This window comes from Leopardus geoffroyi, chromosome C1, assembly GCF_018350155.1.
Source record: "Leopardus geoffroyi isolate Oge1 chromosome C1, O.geoffroyi_Oge1_pat1.0, whole genome shotgun sequence".
Taxonomy (NCBI): domain Eukaryota; kingdom Metazoa; phylum Chordata; class Mammalia; order Carnivora; family Felidae; genus Leopardus; species Leopardus geoffroyi.
The window spans coordinates 147,899,461-147,909,209 of record NC_059328.1 but is presented as its reverse complement, the minus strand read 5'-3'; the positions used below and the strand labels follow the sequence as shown (position 1 = coordinate 147,909,209).

Below are 9,749 nucleotides of genomic sequence, written 5' to 3'. Positions count from 1 at the left end.
GAGCAGAGGTGCTACCTCGACCCGAATGTCTGGTCTTTGGACGTGAGAGTGCGTGGAGCTGGTCCAAATAATGCCCATACTTGTGTTACACAGTGCCGTTTACACAGCTCTCTCCCTGGACTCTCCTCCTCACCCCAACCTTTCTGAGGAAAGGAAAGGAATCAAACCCACTTTGCAGAGGAGGACCAGTGAAGTTCAAGAGATGTGAGATGCAAAGTCAGAAGAAGGGCACAGACTTTTTGACTTTTAGTCTATGTGAACACCTATGGGGGGAAACAAAACACCCTCTTCTCAGAGAAAGTGACTTTTGGGGAACTGCACAGCAAGTGTTTAATAAGTGTTTTTTTTAGTTGAATGCATTAATGTTTTAGCAGAGCACGACTGGGCATTTCAAGTAAATCTAGTCTCTTCCCAATAGCCACCTTAGCCTTTATTGCCAATTACAGAAAGACAGGCAGACAGACAGACAGAGACCTGGGATCTTACAAGGGAGCTGGGCTTTTCTTGTGTCAGTAAAATGTTGTATTTTATTTTCCTTTTAAAATTATAGCACAGTAAAATTGACTTTTTTCTTTTGGCATACAGTTCTATGAATTTTAACGTATGTATAGATTTGTGTAACCACCACCTTCTATACATAGATCCATCACACCAAAAATCTCCTTAATGCTAGCCCTTTGAAATGATTTTCAAAATAATTATACTGGTGTACACATAAATGAAAATCTACAGGGATAGTTGTAAATGAAGTATGTATTTTCTTTTCTTTTTTTTAACCTTTATTTATTTTTGAGAGAGAGAGAGACAGAGCATGAACGGGGGAGGGGCAGAGAGAGAGGGAGACACAGAATCGGAAGCAGGCTCCAGGCTCTGAGCCATCAGCCCAGAGCCGGACACGGGGCTCAAACTCACGGAGCACAAGATCGTGACCTGAGCTGAAGTCGGATGCTTAACCGACTGAGCCACCGAGGCGCCCCTGCATTTTCTTTGAAGATAGAACTTGTGTGTGTGTGTGTTTTAAAGGATTTTTTTAAATATTTGTTTATTTATTTATTTTTTGAAAGAGAGAGAGAGCAAGCCAGGAAGGTGCAGAGAGAGAGGGAGACAGAAATCCCAAGCAGGCCCCATCCTGTCAGCGCAGCAGCCTGAAGAGGGGATGGAACCCACTAACTATGAGATCATGGAGCCCAAATCAAGAGTTGGTGGCCCAACCTACTAAGCCACCCAGGCAACCCTAGAGGATTTGATTTCCTTCCACTTTTGAGGATATAATAATTATTGAAAAAGAATCCACATAGGCCCTTGTTGAAGAGCCTGTTCAATACTTTTTTAAAGCAGGGGCGCCTGGGTGGCTCAGTGGGTTAAGCATCCAACTCGTGATTTGGGCTCAGATCACAGCTCTGCTGAGTGTGGAGTCTGCTTAGGATTCTCGCTTTCTCTCCCTCTGCCCTTTCTCCTGCTCGAGCGTGCATACTCTCTCTCAAAACAAAACAAATTAAAATAAATTTTATTTTATTTTATTTAAATTTATTTAAATTATTTAATTTATTTAAATGGTTTGATTGTTTTCAGGTTGTAACAGAAGACATCAGAGCATACTGTGAACAGTGGGGCAATGCCTGAGGAGAGTTGTAGCCTCTGAAGGAGGCCTCTGTGCATTCCCCTTCCCCATCACCCAGGGGAGGGCCTTCACCCTCCCCACCTCCTGAGCCCGCCCTCACTCTCAGACCCCGCCCCCACTCGCTTAGGCTCCTGGCTTCTCTCTAGCTTCTTTCTCTCTTCCCCTCATGCCTCCATCCCTGTAAATCCCACCCTGCTGGCCTCTACCTTCTTGTCACTCTTACATCGCTGGCAAGTATGATGGGAATGGAAGAGTCTATTGACAAAAGGGAAAGGATTTCCTTTTTCCCTCCCACTAAAACCTCCCCCAGTACAGACTTATGTTCACCTAACATTCCCTGAAATAAAGGACATCTGTCCACACTGCCCACCCGCTCTCCAGCCAGCCAGACTAAGCAGCATACTTCCCCACAGACACATGGGCCACAGCCATGCCCAAGCCTTCCAGCCTGGCAGCTTGCTCTTCTCAGCTCAGTCCGCTCAGTCTCTCCTCGGCTTCTCCCCTTAGAAAGAAACTGAGGCTACAAGTAGAGACAGAAGAAAGGAGAAGTACAACTGAGTACTGATAAAAAGGCAGCTGAGGCTCACACAGTGATTTCCTATTGAGAAAAAAAAAAAAAAAAAAAAGACACAGTGCCACGTTCCCTGCCCTCTCTAAAAACTGACATAGACAGTATTCATGCAATCCAAAGGGTCTTATTTAACAAGACCTCTGAATTCTGTAGATAATTGCATTCTTGCAAGTATTGTTGCAGGTAGATATTTTATGGAGTTTGCAGAAAGCAGAACTTTCAGTGACGAAAACCAGTGTCTTTTGAATAATGCTTAATATGGCACCACAGAAAAGAAGTTGTTTACTAGATGTTTTCTATTGGTTATGACGCACTCTAGTTATTGTACGTGACTTCAATGAAAAAGAGAAGAAATAAATGAATCACTGCTTTCTCATTTTTTGTACACCATTGCTATATCCATATGGGGCTGCACATATTGTGTTCATCTGAAGACCATTCTGTGTATGTATATAAATACATACATACATAATATATATATTTAATAGACAACAACTATTTTCAAAGAGTGTAAGATTAAAAAGAAAAAAAAACAAAGGTAGAAAATGAACGGTTTGTTCTTGACAGAAAAATGTACGGGAGCTTGATGTAATCAGGGGATTGCAACTCAGTGATGAAACTGCCAGTAAATAAAAAGCGCTTGAGAATCTTAATTAGTTTTTGGACTTAAAATTAGTTCTCCATATATGGGAATGAACTCATCCCACAGGCCTAAATCAGCTTTTAAAGGTCCAAAAACAACAACCCTAAACCAGGTGTTGGGGGTATGAACTTTTTGCAGTTTCAACACTCAGGCATACAAATATTTGACTTTCTCTATGTTTCTGTAATAAGTGGTGTTAGCTTTTGAGTCCTCATTTCAACTTGGTGGCAGAAGTTTTAAGTTTTCCCATTTGAAGTAAAACTCTGTCACTTCTGGAGTTAAAAGCTGTGTTTTGGGTAAACTGTTAATTCAAGGTTCTTCCCGCTCTCACTTCCTTCCAGGAGAGATGTGAGTCCCACAAAGGCTTATGTATTGTCGAGAGAGGTGAATTTAATAGCTTAAATATGTTGTTCTATTATTCGCGAGGTACTTCTGGGTCACCTTTACTATAAAAGTGGAGAATATTTTTTAAATAAAGTTAGGGCACACTCCATAAAAGTTTTACAACTCACTTAAAATCATAGACGAGCTGTGTATTTCAAGATGAAGATTTAAACTCTGGTTATTTAGCAGGGTCTGGGGAGGCAGGAATTGCTGTGTCAACTAATGTTGTGCTCTATATTTCATTACCGCCTTTATGTTTTTTTAAATACCTCAAGAATAAAGTTTATTTAAAATGTCACACTTTGCCAGCAGCACATTATATCCATAGAATATACTGGTACCATTGCCATTACTCTTATTTATTACAGTAGATTAGTTATGGACCCTCTGCCATAATATCTTGGCTTATTAACATACTGCATACTAAAAAGTGTAATGAATGGCCCTGTAATGAGCAGTTACAAAGTCTAGTCACTCATTCTTCTGTGGCTCTCCTCTTTGTGCAGAAGGAAAATTTGAAGTGGATTGGACTTAAGCCTGAACCATCACCTACCTGATTCAGCTTGTGAGGTGAGGAGGGAAAGGGTTCCTCTCAACACTTAATTACTGAGAAATCCCTGGGCTCCCTCCAGGGTTAGAGAGGAGGGCTAGCAATCATCAAAGTTGCCTGAACTAATCTCAAGTTCAAGTTCCACAGGAAGAGGGGGTGGGCTTGGGTCATCCAGACGTAGACCTACAGCATTTATCATACTTAGTTTTTAAAAACAAAATGGCAGAAACACACCAATGATGTAAAACTCACCGCATCACCTGCTTCACAAGAATTTTTCTTTTGCTAACATAAATTGCCCATCAACTTCTGCAAAAGATGAAACCTTTAAGAGAGACCTTGATCCCTACAAGATACTCAATAAATACCAAAACTCTCAAAGAAGGTCTTCATGGGAAGGACTGATGAAAAATCTTTTCTCAACTCACATTAACAAAAAAAAAGAGATCTGCCATCTTAAAAGATGCTTGTTCATTTCTTTTAAATGGCCATAAGCAAGATGAATTAAACAATGCTCAGAAGATTCCTTAGAGAATAGGAATGCAGGTACTTTTATCCATAGGGCTGCTAGCCCAAGTTTTCTGCCTCTTATAAATCAACTTGGCCGGGCATTCTGAAACACGGTATCCCCGTAGAGCCTAAGGATCCTTTTGGAATATAAGCATTATTTTCCAAAGAATCTGTGGCCTGACAGTCAGCAACCAAATTTCCCCAGGAAACTCAATGGTTTGGGTGTTTTGGAATGGGAGATATGGTGGAATTTGGTACGATTCTTTTGGGGTGCTGCTTCTGTGTTTTTGGTATTAGAGACTACCTGCATCCACCCGGAGCCAGTTATACAAGGCACATGTCTTATGTTTCACTGCTTAGTTTTATGCTGTGCAGCAGCAATTTGCTAACCACGATCCTGATGAAATATAGCTGTGCAGCAAAGGGAACATTGATTATCAGAAACACATTTCATTTCTGGCATTAAGGCGGGGGGAGTCCAGATTAACTATACTTTTACTAAAATATGGGGTGCAATTGGAACACTGTTAAGGAAACCGTGGCTTTAGCGTGGATGCTGGGAAGCCCATCACAAAACTTCCCTATCTTCCGGCTTCATGCTGCAGCAAGGCCCGCTCTCCAGAACCTGTCGCTGCTTGCTGAGCTCCAGGGAGTCGTGCGGATGGGGTTGTTCTAGGACAGGCAATCGTCGCTTGATGGGTTCCCCTGCTTAACTTTCCTAATTGACTCTGCCAGACCGTCCTGGAAGACTGGCTGCTACCCTCACCCATCCCTCCGGTAGCCTGGCTCCTGATGACAGCAACGTCTTCAGAGACCCCTTGCCGGTTCAGAGTTGGGCCTCAGAGCCTCAGTTCCAGGCTTGTCAAGCAGATGCGCGGTAAAGTCTGCAGCCAAGTGCATAGCACGTTTTCCTAAGTGGAAAGACTGTATTAGAGACAGAACATTACTTAACAGTAGGTGGGCAGTTCATTCCTAAACAACTCAGTTCCTCCCCATCAGGGACCCTGCAGGCTGTCGGCTCTTTGTCGGGCGTCAGAGGGAGAGGCAGCTCTTGCAACTGTTAGACACAGGCCGTGGCTACAGAAGACAGTCTCTCCAGAAGCCTCTGTCTGTGACTTTCCTACGTAAACAATATACAACAAAACCCATGGGCTTATCTTTCATACAAGCAAGCGGAACAAAACCTTCCTTCACATTCATATGCTGGTTTGCTGTTCCTCCTTTAGGTTTACTGCTGTGTAAAGGTGTTTTTGTCCAGATATGCAAAGATACCTAGAAGGTTCACAGATGGGCACCCTCTCCTTCTCGGGAAAATGAACTAATATTGAGTACTTCTTGCCATCCAGGGACTCCGCACCCATAATCTCATCTCTACCTCATCAGTCACATCTATCCCAAGCCTGCTGGCATCCAACACAAGGTTATGCTTCTGTTTTTATTCTTTCAAAATGAGAGAGAGAGACAGGGAGAGGGAGAGGGAGAGGGAGAAGGAGAGGGAGTCAAAAATGGTGTCCTACCATCTCCCCTTACTAATCCTCTCCACTCCAGGCCTTTCCACATCTGAACGAAATATCTGACCCTTCTCAGCCGGACCCACCCCTAACATCTGTGGGGCCTGGGCAAGACTGCGACTCGAGATCCATGCACCGTATGTCTAAATATTTAAAAGTTAGAACATATCTCTAAACACAGACACTTCATGCCTGCATCAGATATATTCACCGAGACTTATGTATAAGAACCAATTAAAGTAGCATAAACTGGAAACAGTGTAAATGTTCAACAATGGGGCATTTTGATTAATTATAGTATCCATTCATATAATAGAATAACAATGAGCTATTAAAAATTGTTAATAATATAGAAAAATGTGAATTACTCTTAAGTGAATAAACATTAATAAAGTATCTTTGTAATTACTCTTGTTTAAAGTCTATGTATGCATGAAAAATTATATATCCAATAAAATTATAATAGTTGCTGTCTCGAGTAGTGAGCTTATTATGAATAATATTTATTTTCTTGTATGTGTTTTTAGCATTTTCAAAAATGCTATAATAAATGAAATACATTTTTAATAAAAATATTCATATACTTTAATAATCCCATTTTTAAGAACCTTTTAAGGAATATTAACATATGGTTAAAGATCACAAGGGAATTCATCACAATGTTATTTATAAAAATAAAAATTGCAAATAACTAAAATTCCAAGAACAAGGTAATAGTTACAGTTATGGAAAAAATACAATAAAATATTATAAAGATCCAAAGAAAAGAAATGCTCAGACAAAATGTTACAGGAAAAGCAAAAGTGAATTTAAATGATTTCTGCAACATAACTTGCTTCAGTATTTAAAGTTACAGCATTGTAGTGGAGACAAAAGTTCCTTTTGACTGTGCACATGTTTCAAATACCTTAAAAGGGGAAACCTTTGAAACTTCCTCATGTTTGCTATTTTTAATTGTTCTCCCTATGTGACAAGGACCACAGGGGTGCTCAGGAAAGTGAAGGCAACTGCAAAGCCAGAAGTTAGGAGAAAATACCCAAAGGATAAAGAAGGCATTCACTGGGTAAAGTAAAAAACAAACAGTCAAACAAAAAAAACAGGATTCTTGGTTTGAGCTCTGACAAAGGAAGAAGAATATACATGACCACAGCCAGGGATGGGGAAAGGCCACACGATTTTAATAAGGGAAGGAAACCTGTGGTGTCTCCAGCTCCAGAAAATAGCCCACCCACCTCTAACCCCGCCCCAGTATCACCTATGCCTACCCTGGGATCTTCTAATCGGCTAGAAAATTTGCCATTCATCAAGTAAATATTATTGGGTGACGTGATAGACAGGACAAGAAAGGTGGGAATCTGTTTCAAGTATGTCTATTGAACTATTTCCCTCCCTCTTTAGAGAAACTACTCCTTCTCTCCCTCCCTCCAGATCGGTGTTCTGTCATTTCACAGGATGCTTTCCCACAGTGATTGGCTGGGTGGTGGCCAACTTACCCACGTTTAGCCAATCAATGTGACTCACTTCCTCGGGCTATTGCAATTGGCCAAAGTGTGGTCATGTGGCCCAAAACAGGCCAATCGGACTTCGTCTCTTGATTTTTCCAAAACCTGGATAGGAAAAGAGAGCTGCTTCCCTCCAGTTAGAGAGCTGGGAAGGTGTGAACCTGGAAGCCGCAAAGAGCCAGTTAAGAAGCAGAGTAGAAAATGGGACAACAAGCAGAGATACTCCGAGATACAAGGTGGAGAAAGAGGCCTGCTGGCGTTCAAATCCCTGTTTCAGTGCTCCCTAGTTAACCACTTCTTCTGTTCCTCTGGCTGTTTGGTTACATGAGCCGTTACCTTCCAGCTGGCTTCTGCCACTTGAAACCTCCCCAGTGCAGGCGCCTAGCATTGCAGAGCTCGGTGTTAAATGGTAGGATACGGGGATGGATAAGAGAGCCTCCTAGGGCTCGTGAAGCAGGTAGGTGCAAGGTCAAATGATTTAGCAAGATAGTGAGGGAGCTGATGTTGCTTTGGGGGGACCTTATTGCACTTTCTCTCAGCTTTAAGCACCGTCCCCTCCCCCTTCGCTCAACATAAACTCATCCAGTATTTCCCTCCAGTCTGTGGACTTTAAAACTGAATGGATGCATGCTCGTTCTTCTTTCCTCCTTAATTTCATCCATATTACAGGGCAAATTAAAAGGGAGGATCCCACTTATGCCCATAACTGTGAAAATGCAACGTGTATTTGATGGAAAGATTCCGGACAACCACAAGATGGGGCTGTTAACGCAGGGAAAGTAGAATTTTATGGAGCACGTGGAGAGGAAGCAGTGTTCTCCAACATCCGGAATAGAACTTTGAAATCTTTCCTCTCTAAAAAATAAGAAAAACGTGTTTTGTGAACGTATATGCTACTAAACTTTTTATAAAATCAAGGCGCTGCTTATAACAAATTTAGGGAGTACTCCTTAAAAAAGCCTACTGATTCCTTTTTGAGGAGAAAATACATGGTTATTACATTAGATCTTTTCCTTTCAGAGATTCTGGCTACATCAAGGTTGTTTACTTGTGTTCCCCTCCCCCCTTCCTTTCTTCACTCCAGTGTCTCCTTCTGTAAAAGGCCACAATATAAAATGGAAATGCATTGATTTATTTTTTTGTTACAGGCTTCCAGGTCCTCTGTATTCAATTTCGAAAACAAATGCATGGCATTTGACCTTTTCTATCAATATGCTCTTGTTTCCGGCTCTCTTCATCCTCGATCTAAATGAAATCATTTTGACCTCACTACTTCTATTCCCTTCAGGTTTATAGTTTGAAGATCTGGACAACTCTGGGTGAAAAATGATAACGTGAGATCGCCACTCTCTCAGAAAAATCCAAAAGAGACTTCCGTCTCCCCCTTTTGAGGGAGAGTCCCCTCGGTATGCTTTTGCCTTCTCAGAAAGGACACGGATTAATGGGGCCAGGTGATCATAGGGGGCAAGGAGCTGGAGAGTTCCAGTCCCCTTGCCCCGGGAGGTGCACGAAGCAGGGGGGTCTGGGGAGCAAAGCTGGGAGAAGGCACAGAGACCAGGCCTCCCTCCTCCTCCACAGCACCAGACGGTCTGTGTTGCACTAACTTAAAACTGGGAACGTCCTGTTGAGAAATGGAAAACCTAAAAATAGGCCTGCAGAAAGTACTTTGACCTTGGCTTGAAAGTCAGCCCAGTGCTATGACAAGAAAGACCTTTTCCATGAAGATTATGTTCTTAAAAGCCATATTTCATCTGCACACAGCCTCTCAGTAAAACCACTCGTAGAAAATGTGCATCTTGGCTATCCTTCAACTGTAAAATCATTATATTTGGCTCTGGTTATTCTGGACATTAGATGTCTATGTCAGGGTTTCTTTCCAAAATTCCTCATACAAAATGTTGGAGGTTATAATCTGGATTAATAGTGACATTTAAGCAAATCTGCTATTGCTGTATGTATCCAATACTTAATGATTTTTGGAAAGAATTCAAGGACAAGGCAAGAAAAATGTTGCATTCAAGTAACACAGAATGTACATGTTTTACAATTAACTACAATAAACTACTAACTTGTCTTCAAGAAATCTATCCAGGGCACCAAGAGAATATATGTATTTTTAAGTTTTAGTAATTAAATCCAAAATTAAAGGGTACTGTCCTATAATTTCTTGCATATGTTGGAATTAATAATATCTGAAAATTTCAATATCAAAGAACTTCAGGGGACCTTCAGATGTATTCCATATATATTTCAAGGATAACTTAAACCATGATTTTTAAAAAAGCCATTAAACAGGGAAAAAAGAACACTTTTATATACTTGGGTAACTTTCTAAGGAACAGCTGCCACCAATTAAACAACACATACTTTTTAAAGACTCCTGGGGGGGTTCAGTGCTCCTTTAGTGGACTGACAAATCTGGAAAAATGGACTTCATTAGCTGTTACAAAATTATTG

General features: G+C 41.2%; 1 long non-coding RNA gene across 2 annotated transcripts; it reads left to right on the top strand.

Annotated features, from left to right (window-relative positions):
* Positions 1-6,137, top strand: LOC123596759. 2 transcript variants are annotated; one of them, XR_006711855.1, is made up of 4 exons: positions 1-42; positions 3,726-3,789; positions 5,506-5,699; positions 5,828-6,137. It is a non-coding gene; the product is annotated as an uncharacterized LOC123596759 (long non-coding RNA). The 2 variants fall into 2 exon arrangements; XR_006711854.1 differs by having other exon boundaries at positions 5,506-6,137.
* The last annotated feature ends 3,612 nt before the right edge of the window (positions 6,138-9,749 follow it).